Raw genomic sequence first — 17,719 nt, forward strand, 5'->3', positions numbered from 1 at the left:
AATGTGGGTTTAACTCCATAAAACCCACTTCAGGTTTTAGTGCCTGCTTTGTTCCTTTTAGGATTCTCCAGATACTGAAGAAGGACGTGGTTTAGTGGTGAACGTGGTGGTGCAGGGTTGATGGTTGGAATTGATCTTAAGACATTTTTTCTAACAAAATTAACGATTCTATGAATTAAGAAAGGATGGGAATCAGAACTTCAGCTTTTCTTGTTGGTGGGAATGGGCAATTTGGGCAACCCAGGACCCATGTGCCCCACAGGTGTAATGCTCTGGGTCAGCAAACCTCCTCCTGAAAGCTCAGAGATACTGAGGAGGAGGATGAGCTTTGGAAACCTGTGCAAGTCAAACATTCAAACCCAACCAGGATGGTTTCTCTGGGTGTAAGAGCTCAGCAGTCCTGCTCTAAAGGTTCCACTCTAATTAATGGAAAAGCAGCTCGGTCTGTGAAGACTTAGACCTAGTTTTTTACACAGACTGTGAAGAGAAATGTGTGGAAGATCCTGCTAGAAAGCAGTGCTGTACACAGCAATCTTGTCAGCTCTGTTGCACAACAAACACTTCAGAAGTTTCATGAAACCTATAAATCTACCTGCAGCAATGAGCTGAGGCTGGCCTTGAGCAAGCCAATTCCTGCGAAAAAACTTGGCCCTGTTTGTAAACATTAGTCATTTTTAGTAGAATTTCATGTCCATGTGATCACAAGTGTCCCATAGATTTGGCTTCCTCCAAACCAGCACAGAATGATCACAGAAGAACTTGGATCTGTCATGAGGCACTCAAAAACCCACACCGGAACAGGAGGAGCTGCTGAAAACACCAGTTCAAAAACCCACACCGGAACAGGAGGAGCTGCTGAAAACACCAGTTCAAAAACCCACACCGGAACAGGAGGAGCTGCTGAAAACACCAGTTCTACACCCGGCAAATTGAACCCTGCAGAAGATAGAAAACCCATTGCACAAAACCTTGCAAGAGGTCAGACAGGATCAAAACTTGCCCATTAAAGATTTTTAACAAAGACAGGTGTGGGAAAATGGGTTGGGTTGACCAAAACAATTTCATTTTGATTGTATTTAGAATTCCTTGGGAAAAAAAGAAAAAACACTTCTTTTTTTTGTGGAAAATCATTTAAAAATGAAAATGTAGATGGTTGCTTTAAAAACTCGTAATTTCTTCCACTGATTTTCTTCACAAGAGTGTGGTAGTAAAGGCATAATTTCTTGAAACGAAACTGCTACTTTTCTAGGAATGTATTTTCTGGCAGAAAAAGCTTGTATTCAGTTTTTTCCCTGACTGGTTGTGCTGACAGCATCCCTGCAGAGACGGGGGCTCCCCCAGGGTTTTGGGGAGCCCCAAGGACCCCCAGCACAGTAAAGGGACTCTGCCAGCAGCCCTGTGCTGGAGGAAGAAGATGATTAAGCAAAAGTTGATGGCTATCAGTTAAGAAAACATAAAACTGACAATCCAACGATCCTTCAGGAAGGAAACAGCAAAAAAAGATGCCATTATAACTGCAAGGAAGAGCCTGAAGGCAACATTTCAACCATAACAGGACGGCTCGTAGAAATTAATAACAATTTCCCATTTACACGCTTTTCCTTTGTTTCTGCAATAGAACCATTCCCAAGGTACAACTGGTCTCAGATGATAATTACCTTGACAGGTGCTGTATTAAATTCCTCATTTCTCCCATGTTTGGAACAGGAAGCATCAGATTAATGTAACAAAACTGGTGTTGACTGTACCTTTTTTTTTTCCTGCTGAGTGTGTTTGTTTTCTCACCTTAAATCCTGGCTCTCCCCAAGCTGCCTGGTTTCTTATTCCATACCTCTCTGCAAGAGTTTACAGGCTTCATATATAAATTACAATTCCCCTTTATTAATCTAATTGATCGTTTGGTTCCAAATGCATATGCAAGATCTTTTGAAACCTTTTAGACCCCTGTGGTTCAATATCAATCTCAAAATATTAAAAGCATCTTGTGGAAAATTAGAAAGCAGATGAGACACTTTGGGACTGGAGATGCTGTAGAAGCTAAAACTTTTAAAGCAGCATTGACACAATTATTGAATGCTGTCATTGCTCAAAAGGGCTTTTTATTTTATTGGTTCCTCTGTAATTGTTTTGTACTTTTACTCTGTCTGTGCAGTGCAGCTGCCAGGAATTCAACCTTAATGAGCAACAGCATTTAGCTGCAATCAAACAAAGCCCTACACCTTGAGGTTGTTTCATTCTTCTTTTTCATGTCCATTTACCAGCCCCTGATATTTTGTTGCCTGGAATTTACAGAATCCTGGAATGTTTTGGGTTGGAAGGGACCTTAAAACCCATCCAGTTCCAGCCCTTTGCCATGGGCTGGGACACCTTCCACTAGACCAGGCTGCTCCAAGCTTTATAAAACCTGGCCCTGAACACTTGCAAGGATGGAGAAACTTCTTGCATCATTCTCATTTAAGAATAAAATATTTTGAAAGTACAGGTTCTCATTTCCAATTGATGAAAAAACTCCTTGAAAAGGACAACACACAAGATTGGAATACAGTTCATGCCACATGGATCACTTGACAAATTTCTGTTTGTTTACACAACCTTTCCCCTAAATTTGATGTATTTCGGGAAGAGGTATTTCCCATGGTGACTTTGGAGTTTCTGGGAAGCCAGAAAAGAGACGGCTTCATTCAGGAACATACAGCATGCAGAGTCGTGACTGCAGGTGGCATGATTGTTCCAACTGAATTAATGTAACAAACACAGCTATTCTCATTCCTTGCAAGGACAGTTTCCTCAAAAAACCTAAAGGAAAAATATTCCTCTCCTTTTCTTAATTCTTACCAAAGTGCACACTGGAAATGAGTCGAAAGGAATCAAAACAACCACGCTGCCCTTTCTTATGGAGGAAAAAATAAACCTTGATTGGTATTACCAGAGTAAGAGATGGTTGTTGAATTCAAAACACCTTTGTAGGGTCTTCCTGAAACATTCACTGTTATGAAGTTTAAATTCTTGTGGAGCACCTCGAAAAACAAGGGCCCTTTGAGAGAAAGGGGGTAACAGTCTAATTGGTCTAATTTAAAACTTTCAGCCAAATTTAGAGGCAGATTTTAAATATTTAATTTTTTTTCAGTGGAGTGAGGTAGCTTAAAACACATAAAAATACTAAACATAATATTGCAAGTGAATTATTAGGAAATTTGAGCAAAGTAAATCTGGAAGCAACATTTTTTCTTCAACTCTTTGCTTAAAGATTTTCATGGTGACCAAGGTAAAAAAAAATCACAAATAATTAGGGGAATCTCAACAAAACTTCTCAAATAATTATTAAAAAAAAAAAATACACATACCATTTGTTACATTTCACCCAGACTCTTAAGTCATTTCTTTTATACATGACTGTATCCCAAACAAGCTGACTTTAAAAGTGGAGAACATTGGGTGGGAGACCACAGTGAATCCATTGAAAAGGAATAATGAAAGAACTCTTCCCCAGGATCAAGAAAAGTCACTCAGGTGAGTTTTATGGACAATTAGTAATTGGAGAATAAGTAAATCAACAGAAAGAAATTGGGAAAACTAAAGAAAAAATATTCAGAAGAGCAAACAATTCAGAGATTCATAAATTGTGAGACTTTGCCTCACTTATTTGAACATTTTCTTTACTACTTTTCCCAAACTATTTCTTGTTTTTGGGAACTTAGTCATGCAACTAAATCTGTCTCTTTCTTTGTAACTCCCTCAGTGTGTAAATGGCTTACACAAATCTAATCCTCCATCTCCAGGCTCTCGGAAAAAGCTGCCATGAAACCTGTCATTCTTCATTCCTCAGATATGGAGCTTCTCCAGTAAAAAGTAAGACTCATAGAAATAGAGAAGAACTGGGAATATTCACCAGCAGATGAGCCAGAAGATGGAAAATGCAGGGATCAGCAGGAAAATGCTTCTGTGAAGGCCAGAGCCGTCTGTCTTTATCTAATTTAGAGTTAGTCTGAGAAAAGGAAAAGGCTACCTGACCACACAATCCTAATTCAGCCAGAGAAAAGCAGTCAGAGGAAAATCATCAGCCTGGCATGATTGTGGAGGAAAAGAAACAAAAAGAATGCTTTTATATGGGTAAAATACAGTGTACAAGTCTACTCGCCGCAATGTAAAACTGCATAAAAGACAAATTGCAATCTTCTGAGAAATCCAGCTTTTAGAATTCTGATTTTACCGGTTGTCTGCTTTAGTTCAATAAAGAATTAATGGATGAAATATATTTAGCATGAACTTTTTTCACCAGTCATAATACTTTTCAGTCTACACTCAAAACCTCTTCCTTCCTCACACCTGAGATCTACAACTTCTCCCCATTCTCTTATGTAATATTGTCCTTTACTTATGGAATCATTAAGGTTGGAAAAGGTCTCCAAGATCATCAAGTTTGACTGCTACATAGCAGAATCATGCCCGAAGTTTCCTCCTTCCACATTCACTGGCCACACCAGCTGTGGTTTCATTAATTCCACCCTATTAATTGGCAACTGCCCTGCTCAGTTGACTTTGAGTTGGCTCAGCCATCTGTTAGCCCATCACCATAATACACCTAATACATCCCTTATTTTTTTTCCATTTGAGACCTCCAGCCCAGAACAGTCCAACAAGACTCCCTTGTCTTCCCAGTCCACAGGTGAGCAGCAGCAGAAGCCCTTACTTCAGCAGTGATTCATGAACCACTGGCGACAGCTCCCCCTCAAACCTCCGTGCAGGGAGGTTGGATAAAACCACGACTGGGTAATAAGATAAACATTCCCAATAAATCCTGACTCAGTGTCACTCTGCAGCAAGCCACAGCATCGCTCACCTGTAAATCAATAATGAAGATGTAAGATGGATGCAATTTGACCACTGAACAGTGAAAGAAGCCAGGAACTGCTTCTAAATTTGCTTTTCCTCCTCTACCATCTCATAAGGTGAGGTCTGGGCAAGGCTCACTTCCTGTTCTCTAGCCATCTTTTAGGATCAACACATTGTCTGCAAATCTGGATCTCCACCTTGCTCTCAATATCACCAGTCAATTACAATCAGAAAAGACTCATATTCTTCCATTTGCTCCTACTTGTCAACATTATGATCTAAGCAAAGGTCATAATGCTCCAATATCCAAAATCCAGTTAATTGATTCCCTCTGGGTATCAAATCCCTACAGCACTGCAGTTATTGCTGCATCCATCATATTGCTATTCATACCAAAGAATTAGAAGGATGTCCAAAACACTGAAATCTCTTACTCCTCCAGTCCCCAGCTTCTCCTCCGGCCATTTCTAAGCACACCAATTTTCTTGATAACACATTTGAAATTCAATTTCCTTCATAGGATTTGATTGTGCCTATAAATCTGAGCCTGGCCTCTGATCAGATCCCCAAAATGTTCCAGCCTCCAAATTTCTCCCAAAAACCCTGCCTAACTCTCAGTTACTGTATCCATATCCTAACAAAATACCATCCCTGCCACCTGTTTGGACATTAGAGCACCCAAGAAACACTGATAACTCATATCAAATATTTCTACATTATTCCCATTTTCTGTAGCCACGTATAACATTTCTACATCTTTAATTTCACATCCAAACATATCAACTTTAATCTTTTTTTTCCCAGAGGGACTAACAAAGGTATGAGATTCCCAACCATAAGAGTTTGGGTTTTTTTCAGTAAATAATAAATCCATTCAAATAATTAGGTACTTTCAAAATAGAGCCGGATACCTGCTCAAGCAACAGCTGCAAGTTTGCTACTCACAAAAAATTCATTAAAGCACAAACAAAATGAAGTCCTTTAGCATTACCTTAGACCTGAAAAAAAAAAAAAACTTTGAATGAGACTATACATTCAAATATAAACCAGGATCAATACAGTACTTTTGCTGATGAATTTTTCTGGTCAAATATAACACCAATAAACTCTCACTGAGTTTGAGAGATGGAGGCTTGTGGATGGAGAGCTGTATCTTCAGCAATAGTGAGTTGAAGGGCCCAGCCTCTCCCTCAGCAGTCTCTTCCATTGATTTTCTTCTACTTAGAGATATTTGTTCTCACTCTTAAGGTGATTCTAATATTAATGCCATATTATTACTAAGAATTCTGCCACTAGAAGGAAATTACTGAAAACCTGGGCTCTACAAAGGGACCAGACACAGCCAGAGAAACATGAGTTACTTTGGGCATACCTGTGGCAATCCTGACCTCCCACAAGACAGGGAAATTGAAGATATCAGCATCCTTCCCAAGAGATTTTTCAGCAGCTCAGGTTGAAAAGGGAGGATCAGTTACCCATAAGTCTTTTGTGGAGCCCAGTGGGAGGATTAATTAAATGGTAAAACATGTTTAAAATGGCAACTAAGTCATCACAGCTGGGCAAAACCAAGTTTTTTGGCCTCAGAGACAAGCACTTTAGGCTGAGGGCAGAGGTGCCCAATCCATAGACAGAGAGGGCACCTGTTTGGGGCTAAAGCCTGTTGTTTCTGTCATGTCTTTTACACCCACACTTGTCTTTCAACTGTTTGCAAAGATGATGCAGAATTTTGCTGCAGAAAATGTGTTTTCTGAAAAAAAACTGAACCAAACAATCATGGACTTTTGAAATTGGAGTGTTTTCTAATCACCTGTATAGTATATCAAGGAACTTTCTTTGAATAGTTAGAGGAGCTTTTCAAGATGGGATTGTGCTTCCTTACCCTGAGCACAGCAATAGCATCAATAAATAATATTAATTGCAGGGTAGATTCAACTCCAGCTCTTTTATTGCTGAGGAACTCAAACAACAAATAATGCCAGAGCATCTATCAAAGAGAAAGCCACACGAGTTCACCGAACCATCCTGTGTGCATTTATCTAAAATAAAAAACGTATGTAAATGTGTATGCAAATTAGGTATGGCCCTCAAGCTCCTGGAAAGTCGCCAAAAAAGCCTTTGGTGTTGCAAAGTTGAGCATCCTATCTACCATATGGTGGTACCTATCAATCTCAGGAGGGAAAAGATACCAGCTCCTCATACAGATGGCACCTATCACAGTACCTGTAAAAATTTGGGGATTTAGCAATGAAAATGAGGCATTTTCAATGTTATGGAAAACATTTGGAGTTCTAAGCAGAGTTTAACCATTATTATTACAGCAATATGATAAAAAAGTAATAGTAAGCTATTGCCAACCTAAAATTCTTCTAGGAGGGTTTATTAACCAATGATAGAAAATAAAAATATTTCCACAGACATTTCTTGATGAGTGGGTGCATTTAACTGGGACATGTACCCCTGGGACAGAATAGTACAATGACCTCATAGAAACACAGAATGGTTTGGGTTGAAAGGAACCTTAAAGTTCCTGGGCAGGGACATCTTCCACCATCCCAGGTTGTTCCAAGGTCTGTCCAACCTGGCCTTGGACACTTCCAGGGATCCAGGGGCAGCCACAGCTTCTTTGGGCAACCTGTGCCAGGGCCTCCCCACCCTCACAGGGAAGAATTTTTTCCTAACACTGAATCTGAACCCACTCTCAGTGTGAACTCATTGCCCCTTGTCCTGTGTCCTGTCACTACAGTTCCTGGTGAAGAGTCTCTCTTGACTTCCTTGTAGGCTCCCTTCCAGTACAGTTACAGGACTGAGTTAGATCAGATCTCCAGTGGTCCCTGCTGATTGCTCCTTGATTTTCATTAATAGTGCCAAGTCTCCAAATAAACAAACTGGATTTCTTCTGAGCAAAAAAAAAAAAACAATTTCTGAAGCATATATTGGCTTTAGCATCGTGGTTTGTGTGATTGGGCTCCCACTGCCTCACACTATGATTGATGAACATGCCCCCAGCAGCACCACAGGACCTAGAAAATCATCGAGACCTGGTTTTGCACGTGGTTGCTGCAAAGAGTCTCGACTTTTCTCAGTAGTTTGGGGGCTTTCACTTCTCTGAAACAGAGTTTGGAGGGACAATTTTCACTTTTGCTATTGAGCACTCGTGCCAAAGAACATTCCCGTTCTCCCATGCATACCATTAGCACAGTGTACATCTGAAAAAATGTATTTATATATCTCAGAATGTGAAGTGATGTGTAATTAGGAGTTTAGAAGAGAAATTATCGCGGGGAAACAGGGCTTGGGAGTTGTATCATCTGTTGGGTGCAGCGCTCGCGCGGCTCCGCGAGGAAGTTGCACGAACACCGCGCGGCACTTTCCCTATTTATAAAGCACCGAGAACTTCTTCACTCAGCTGCAAGGCCCACTCAGCCAAGCTGTGGGAATATTTCATAATGCACAACTCATTTGCAAGATTTTGACTCTGTCTGTTTACACGTTGCTGTTTAATGGCGAGGTGTTTATTCCCGTGGTTTCTGCTCGAGCGAACCACGCGCTGGAGCAGGTGGGAGTTTTCCTTGCTCTGGGAAGAGCATGGATCTTATCATTTGGCCCAGTGGGAGATGAGGGTGCCCAGAAAGATTGGAGTCCCAGGAAAGGAAAACAGTTAAGGCTGAGTTGACAATGTGCCTTAATTTGGTACACTGCCAAACAAGATGTGTAGATTTTGTGTAGTGTTGCCCGTAATCAGCCTACTGTGATATAATTGAGGGACTGGTTTAGTTTAGACATAAGAAATGAACTCTCTTTCTCAAATGCAAAATTGGTCAAGGGGTTGGTTGGGTTTTTCATTTTGCTCTAGTTTATTTTCTTGTGAGTGAAGAGAACATTTATAATTTCTGTTCTTTCTGTTGTAAATTGTACAGTGCTGAAACTTAAAAAATGTCTGGCAAGCACACACTGCATATTGCACTCCCCATGATTAGTACAGGTCCATTGGTAGAACGAAATCAGTTCAAACAATGAGTAGAAATAAATCATTACTGGGTACATGTGATCTGAGATGGAAAAGGCACTAATGGTTGTTAAATGAGGTATATTGCATAGAAGGATTATATTTTGAATGGTGTTAAAATTGCTTTGGGAGGGAATATTCTGACTAATATTGTTTTTTGTATACTTGAACTCTGACGTGATGGGGTTGTACTCCTGTAAAGAGTTCATGAGAAGTAGAAATAGATTATCAATGTCTTTTTTTTCTTTTACATTCTGAACAACAAGACAATAAACCACACTTACAGTGTATGAATTGCAGCTTTATCTACTTCTCACTGTGAGCCAATCAAGTCAGAAGTGTACTTAGGTTTTTTTTCCATAAAAACATGTTTTTGTGTCGATGACAAAGGATTCCATAAAAATGTGTTGATCCCCAAATATAAATGTGTCTCAGATCGAGCTGGGATTTGGGGAGAGAGGAAAGAACTTGGAGAGAAAGATCTTCCAAGTCACAACATAAATATTTAGTAAATACTCACAAGTACAAGCTGGTTGGGCAGTGACCTAAAGCCTTCATCGTAGCTACATGAAGCTACAGAAGTTGGATTTTGATGATTCTTGTGGATCCCACCCAGCTCAGAATATTCTATGAGTCTACCACTCTATAGGTCTGTTTTAATGATGCCTTCTAGTAAATCCTCATAGCCATTCTGCAGGGGACAGAGCCTCTGGCTTTTGCCGCCAGTGCCACATTCTTTCCTCTCCAGGGGCTCCTGGACACACAGCTCAATCCAGAAGATGTTGCAGGAGATATCACTCACTTCTTCTCCTGTCTCCTCTTCCTGCTGTATTTGGGGGGATTTTTTTTCACTCTTACCTTTCCCGTTGAGAAATTATTTCTAAAATGTGATGCTTTTCTCAGCTGTAAATCTCAGTTTTGGTACTGTGCCATTGTTGAAGGCAAGCTGGCAGACTGTCAGATTGTTTTCAGTAAGTTATACCGCATTCAAAGTTAAAATGGGACCATTTATCCATGTTTGTATTTCTGGGATCATGGTTTGTAGAAACAATTCGTTCCAGGAATGGAACTTTTGTTATCGTTTTCAGAGGAACATTTGGCAGGATAGGCCCACGAATTTAAAAAAAAAAAAAAAAAAAAAAAGTCTTGAAAAAAAGCAAAAGAAACACAACTGTGCTTTTAAAATTCTCCCATCTCTGAGTTATCAATAACTACAGTGAATGCTGCCCTCAAAATTTGATAAAATAGATCTTTTTCTTTGAGATCTACCTCCTCTCTTACTACAGCTTCTCTCACACACAGGTATCAGTGAACATTGCCTAAAATTTTCATGTGGTTTAAACCTTTTTTGAATATCAATAGTGGGGGGAGGGTATAGAATCAGGCTGAGGCTGAGTTAATGTTTGATGGATCCACCCTGAACGAGGGCACTCAGCAGCTCTGAAAGGTTTCAATTGGTGTATTAAGACTGGGGAAAGGGTGTAATTTATCTCAGATCACAGGCTGTAAAATCACTCAGAATTCAAACTTGCTTGCAAACAGGGTCCTTTTTATTTGCCTATCAGCTAAAAGATGTTTTGTTGTCCCCCTCCCTCTGTCCCCGAGTAGAGTGGATGAAGTTTTTCTCTAATTACTAATACATTTCACACAAAAGAAATAAAAATTCTGGGAAGTAATCTAATCACAAATTCAGATCTCATCTGATAAAAAGGACCACAAGAAGGAGATTTTTTCCAATATTTGTTTGAAATGAAATGTGCTTCAGAAATGATGCAGTTTGTTTTGACGCTTTCAAAGTGGAGCTGCTGGGGGTTTATTTTTGAAGTTAAATTTGAAAAGAAACTGATTCAGAGTAGATTAAAATGTTAAATAATTCAAAACTAATCTAAACATTTCACCTTGGTCAACTGTATCAGCTGACTTCAGGTTTTAATAACAAAAAAATTCTTGGCAATTTTTACTGATCCTTTTTTTCCCCTTTTATGCCAAGGAGTTCCTATTGATTGCAATTTAAATTGAACCTTCTCAGGTTTCTGCTGTTTTTTGTAGTCTCACCTGAAACAGAACAAATGAATTATTTTCCCATCTCTATCACGGGTTAATGAGCTCATAAATGAATAAACTGCAGTAAATCCACAGACTGTCTCTCTTTCTTCTGTCAGCCAAATTGCACAACTTCACCTGATAATCATCTATATTAAAGCTGCTACATAATTGGTTTCTTTTGGACTAGAAAGTTTTATTCCCACCTAAAATTTTCTGGAAATTCAGTGGTGGAGTCATCTGATATCCTGAAAGCATTCAGTACAAACTTCGAGGTCTGTTAACTTTCCTTTGATGCAATATTTACACCACAAAAATGGCTGATTTTCACTTGCACTGAAGACTCTGCCATGTAATTTTGAACATTGATAGCAAAAGGAGATGATTTTACAGAGCAGTTTTATGTCATTGTTTCTCATCAGTTATATTTCCCTGCAATTTAATGCAATCAACAAAATTTGAAAAGTTGCTTTCAATATTAAGTAGCACCCTGTAATTTTTAACATAAACCTCAGTGGACCCAGGATCATTTCTAATATATCCCACCACTAACCCTCGCAGTTGGTACAAGGTCCATTGATTGTTGGTGTGCCACACTTTGTTTCGTGTTTTTTAGCCAATTTTAAATCCATTTAAATCAACTTTCCACTTATTCTGTGGCTCCACATCTTAGCATTAACCTCTTCTAGGAAACCCTGTCAAAGGATGTCTCAAAATGTAAGTGTAGAATGTCTGTTGCATTGCCTTGTCTCTCCTGGCAGAGATAATAACGATAAAGGATTCCAGTAGATCTGTCAGACCTGAGGACTTCCCACCCCCTCCCCCTCCATGAAATTAAATTTGCTTTCTCTAATCGGGCAGTGCTTGTCCCAGTGTACCTTTCATTTGATTCCTTGAAATATTAACTAGGACATTCTCCACAGTTTATGCCAGCGATATGTTCTTTCCCCATATGTCCCTGGACCAATTTTAAATAATTCCTTTATTAAATTTCACCAGCCTTCAAGGATCTGAAATTTCTAATAGAGTCTCCAATTTCCCTTCTTACTTCCTTTGGCTCTCTTGGATATATTTTGTCTCATTCTGATGTTTATCAGTATTTTTAAAAGCCTCTAATCTTCTGATAGCAAATTTGAGTGGTATCTGGATGCTTTCTAATTCCTCATTTTCGAGCTCTGAAATCTGGTGTCAGACTTATTCAAATGAAGGGGGCAGGTGTACAGAAATTGTCTCAGGTAATTTGACTTTTTTTGTGTCTCCTCAACTATTTCTGAGAATGCTCTGGGTCTTTACCAATGCAACAATTACTGTCAACCTTAAACACATTTAAGATGTTTTGCAGAATATTTTTAGTCTAAATTTGATTTTGTGTGCCTAAACACAAAAATTTTTGGCTTTAGAGTGATGCCCACTAACCTTGCTGGAGTTCAAGTTCTGCCAGCACTTCCACTTTAAACCAGTGCTGCTGTTGTAACTTAGCTGTGAAAACCAGCCACAGGCTAAAATAAGGCACTGAAAGTTCCCTCCAAGGCCTTTTTGTTTGGGGTTTTTAAAGGGTTTACATTAAAAACAAGGAGGCTTTTTTTAGCACATGCTTAATTTGAAAAGAATAATAACCAAAAAAAAAGACTTCATAAAGAACTTATGCAGACTATTAGTCCCTAATGTGGACCAGACTGTGTGTGTGTGTATCTTTTTAAATTATTAACTGCAATGGGAAATTATTAGAAACAAGAAATTGGCAGAAGTCATTTTTTCAAAGAACAGTTTAACGAGGATGGATTTATTTTAGAAACCAAACAGCCTGAAAACACCAGAGCCAGGACCAAAGAAGCACCAGACTCATCTCATGCATGGGTTGATCAATGGTGTGAGGACAATGGCATCTTCAGCTGCTGCATCCTTGGTCCTACAATGTCCCAAATCCCTACAGGTTGCATCCCGTAGAAGGGACACACAACCCAGGCTTGGACAGAAGTTGTGCATCTGAATTTTACATCACAGTCCAAAGGAAATTTCATCCATTCTGGGTTCTCTCCATGACTTTCCTAAGATATGGGGCAACTTTTCCACCTCAGACCTCTACTTTTAGATTTTTGATAGTGTATTTACGTAACGGTGACAAAAAGTGAGACAGGAACAAAACAATTTATGTTTAACAAGTGGAAGAATTCCAGGCCAGGTTGGATGGGGCTTGGATCAACTTCTAGTGGAAGGTGTCCCTGCCCATGGCAGGGGGTAGAATGAGATGAGCCTTAAGGTCTTTTCCAACACACACCACTCTGTGATTCTAAGATATTTCTTTTTATCACTTTTTTTTAAGCACTCCAGAAAATTAAATCCATTCTTTTATCTCCATGTGCTTGTCATGCCTTCCCTGGTGCCACAAGCTGTGAACAACACACTTAATGTAACAAAACACCCAAGTCTTAGTGTGAGTTTCACAGCAGGTCACAACATGCTCTGATCCAAAACGCAGTTGAGTAGCAGACTTAGGGGATCACACCTCAGGAAAAAATCATCTCCTGACCCCTTATCTACAGCATCCCAAAGTTTAGGGCAGCTTCTGAGAAAGGGGGCTTAAACCTCCAGCCCTGATGTCTCCATGGAAGAATCTGACTGCTGGGACTGGCCCCTCGAACCTCCTTCCTGAGCCTTCCACATCAAATAAAGCACATTTATTAGGTGAGGGAGCTTGTTTAACAATCAGGTTACATTCGCTCGCGGTCACCTGGGAAACATAGGTTGCAGCCCTTGATATAATAAATCATTATCAGGATTTTGCACACATTGGAACACATGGGATGCTTTGCCCCATGCTGTGTTTTATACTGAAAGACCTGAGCAGTTTGCATCTGGATCTAAATTGCCTGTAGGGTTTTTTTGGAATATTTGTAACTGCTGTTTCAAAGCATCTCTGACATGCAGCTCTCCCGTGATCTGCTTAGGCATCATCGAGATTTCCTTCCAAGCTGTTTAAAGGGCATGGTTTCATGAATGAGGACAAATAATATTAATATAAAAAGAAGACACAGATATAAGGATTTAGGCACTGAAAACTGGAGTTGGTGCCACTGTGCTTCAATCATTCAAACCCGAACATCACAGATTAAGCAAAACCAGGTCTATATTAAAACCAAACAACTATTAATCTAATTCCTGCTTCAATTTAAATTTCTCAAAACCACATAAAAAATCCTCAAGTCTCAATAAATGTTGGTCATTTGAAAATGTTACCTGCAGAATACTAAATATATTCTCTAAAACACAGAGCAGACACAGTTGTCACTTGCTGGGTGAATTTGGCCAAATAGCCCTTCATGTCACAGGTTGCTTAATTTGAAATAAAGGTTTCAATGAAAAGTTATGAAGAATAAGGCCTTTAATAAAAAATAATAAAAACTGACAGACAAGTTTGTATTCATTACATATTTAAAGTTAGTTTATAGCATGGGGAGGTTTTGGTTTATTTTTTTACCTGGGCAACCAGGAATTATAAGGACATTCAGACTGTAGATTTTGTAAAACGTGCTGAGTTCTATCATTTTGTTGACACCCACTCCAAGTTTAGCCACGACATGTTTCTGTTCTAAGAAAAAATATATCACACAACAGTGTTTTCAGAGAAATTTCAAGTAATAAAAGATGTGCTCTTTAAAAAGTGACCCAACAGGGTCCGTGGAGGTCACAGGCATCTGCCAACTTACCCACCTAAATGATATAAATTTACACACTGGAAAGTCCAAACAGTTGAAAGCAAATCTGTTGTTGCTGCAACACTGGGATCTGTTGTTAATAGGTATGACAAAGCAGTAATAGCATCCCAGCATTTTTTGTATTTCCACTTCAAACAGCAAATCCGACTGAATTTACCTAATACTTCAATAATCCAATTATAACACTTTACCAGCAGAAATCATCGGCGCATAAGCCTCGCAGTCAGTTAAATGAGGGCTGTGTCGAGCTGCTCACCCAAGATACATCACAGACCCTGGTGAACGAGTTCCACCGGGATTGCTGACGTACGTGAGCAGTGAGTGGAAAGTCCTCACTTCAAACACAGGGCTGCCAAGCTGCTGGCAAATCCACGCCAACCAGGGCAGTGAGGATGGGGGCAAGACACCAACCAACATGGCAAAGTTCCCAGCCTTCAAATCAAACCAGAACACAACCAAATTCTCAACCTATGCATCGGCAGAAGTGGCACAGTTTGGTGTAACCCCCAGAAACCACTGATTTATCAATGAAAATCCATTTATACAAAACACTGCGTGTTCTAAACACAAATTGCAGATATTTTTCAATTCTGGAGGATTTAGTGCCCATAAGTGTCGTTTCATTTCTCTTTTCACAGCCATATCACTTCCTTTTACTCCCTTACCCCATAAATCTGTGCCCAGAGATGGCGGCTCTTGCAGATCAGTCTAACACCCTTTTTCCCCCTGCACGTAGTATTTATTTAATGGATCAAGGGAACTATCCTTCAAACAGAATGAGATATTCTATTCACAGCTAGAACGTTAATATGTCAGTAAAGTTACTTGCCTTCAAAGTAGGAGAAAATAAATCTCGAAGGCTTGGATTCGCACAGGGCTGTTAACGAGCGATGATGGTGTGATTTTTCAAGGATTACGTGATCGAGTCAATTCCTTAAATTTAGACAAGAGTTTCAGTCCATATTTTAGTAAGTTCAGCAGAAACTACGTATGCTGCCCAGGGAAGTTGTTGGTGCCTCATCCCTGGAAGTGTTCAAGGCTTGGAGCAACCGAGTCTGGTGGAAAGCCTCCCTGCCCCCCCATTCCAGGGGATGGAATGAGATGAGCTTTAAAGTCCCTTCCAAGCCAAACCATTTCTGATTCTGTAAGGTTTTGATAAAAAAATAACTTTCTATGTGTTAAAATACACCCTGCTCCTAAAGAACGGCTTACAAATGTGTGATGACTAGAAAAGCCTTGTGTCAGAGTTAGCCCTAAAAAGTAAAATTAAACCACAGATTAAATATTACCCACAGAATAAATACTCTTCTACTTCCCCAAACTGGCGCCTCTACCCAGATCTGAGCTTCCTCAGATGTTCAAGCCAATAATTGAGCTGGGTCCACCTCTTCTTTTTTATTTTTGAGAAATGTATGGTTAAATATCAACTGCAATTAATAGCGTTTTGAAAGATAGATTATTACTGTAATTTCTGCTGACATTTTGTGTGCAGTATGTTTTTCTTTACTAATTAAGTACCGTGAACTGTTTTCTGAGGGTTAATACATTTCACAAAATTTCCAATTTATAAATAAGTCAAATTCAGGATATTTATTTGTAGTTACGTGGCAATGTAAACCAGAGATGGGATAAAAGAGGTAGACTGGACAAAAAGAAACATAGATTTTATCTACTCCATGTTTGGCAGTTGGCTGTGGAAAATATAATCCAGTCATAAATCTATGAACCAGCCCTGAATTTCTATTGCATTACTTTTAAAATAATTGCAGCATTTTCACATCCCCTAAAATATGCCATAAATCCATAAAAATTATCCATATGTTATATATCTAGGAATGAATTAATTACTTTTCACTGTACTGTAAAATACAGATAAAGAAACTCTACCCAGAAAGTTAAAAACGCCTTTAATAGATGCTTTTCCATATGCATAATAAGGAATTATTGCACCAAGGGATTATCTAAAAACTGAATTTATATGACAAACAGTTAAAGCAGGAATTTAAACTGATGCTTCTGTCTCTCTAAGAGCCTTTTTGGGTGCCAATATTTGGGAGCAGATGGAGTACAAGTTTGCTGACAAACCTGGCCCAGGTAACACCTGCTGAAAAGCCCAAATCTAGTGGTACTCATCTTCCAATAACAGAACTTTGATTAAGTGCTTAAATGCAACTAAAATGAAATATAAAAAATATTTTTCGCCTTTTTTGGGACAACAGCATGAGGAGTCTCATCTGTAAGGTTCATAAACCCTTTTGCTGTGTTAGTAAAGAAGACAACACCTCTGACAGAGAGGAAAAGAAAGGAAAAGGAAAAATTACCAGGGACAATGTTTAGTTTCTTGTAGAAGCATGGAAATACTGAGGTTGGAGAAGACCTCCAAAATCATCGAATCCAACCTTTGACCAGATAACACCGCACCCCCTAAACTGTGTCACAAATTACCCCATCTACTTATTTTTCTGAACACTTCCAGGGGTGCTGACTCCACCAATTCCCCGGGGAGCCTGTAGCACAGACTTTCTCAAACTTATTCATTCTTTAAACGTTAAGGGACTGGATATCCCAGTCCAGTAGAATTTCAAATCATAAATAAATAAATAAACAATTTAAAAAAGCAAACACAAAACTGAAGCGTGTCTAATAAGACATTTAGAACAAAATCAAACCTGTGTATTCCCCACAGCCTGTCTTTTTAACCACATATTCCTCTAGTTCCCACTGCCCCTTCCCTTGCCATTGAGCACTTTTGCTGTGCAAATTTTCTTGTAAAGAAACCAAGTGGTGTGAGAAAAACTGCAGCTCTGAACGAGCCTGGATTTTATCAGCTCATCATGCCAAGGTTGATGGCTGGAGCCTCCCAAGAACAGCCAAGCTCAGGGATGCAGGTCTAGGTGATCCGTCACCCTCAAAGGGCACAAAAATGCTGAGGAAGGGAGAGCAGAGCTAAAAGCCCTAAAGTTTAGACACTGAATATCTGGAGGACAGCTGGAAAAGATTTAAGAAGTGTTTCACTCTCTCTCCAAGCAAGGGGTGCCAGCAAAAAACAAACGTAACTCTTCCTCTCTATATATTTTTCGTGACAAAAGCTGATTCTCAACTTGTGGATGTTTTTAATATT

The sequence above is a fragment of the Corvus moneduloides genome, chromosome 7, assembly GCF_009650955.1.
Source record: "Corvus moneduloides isolate bCorMon1 chromosome 7, bCorMon1.pri, whole genome shotgun sequence".
Classification (NCBI taxonomy): Eukaryota; Metazoa; Chordata; class Aves; order Passeriformes; family Corvidae; genus Corvus; species Corvus moneduloides.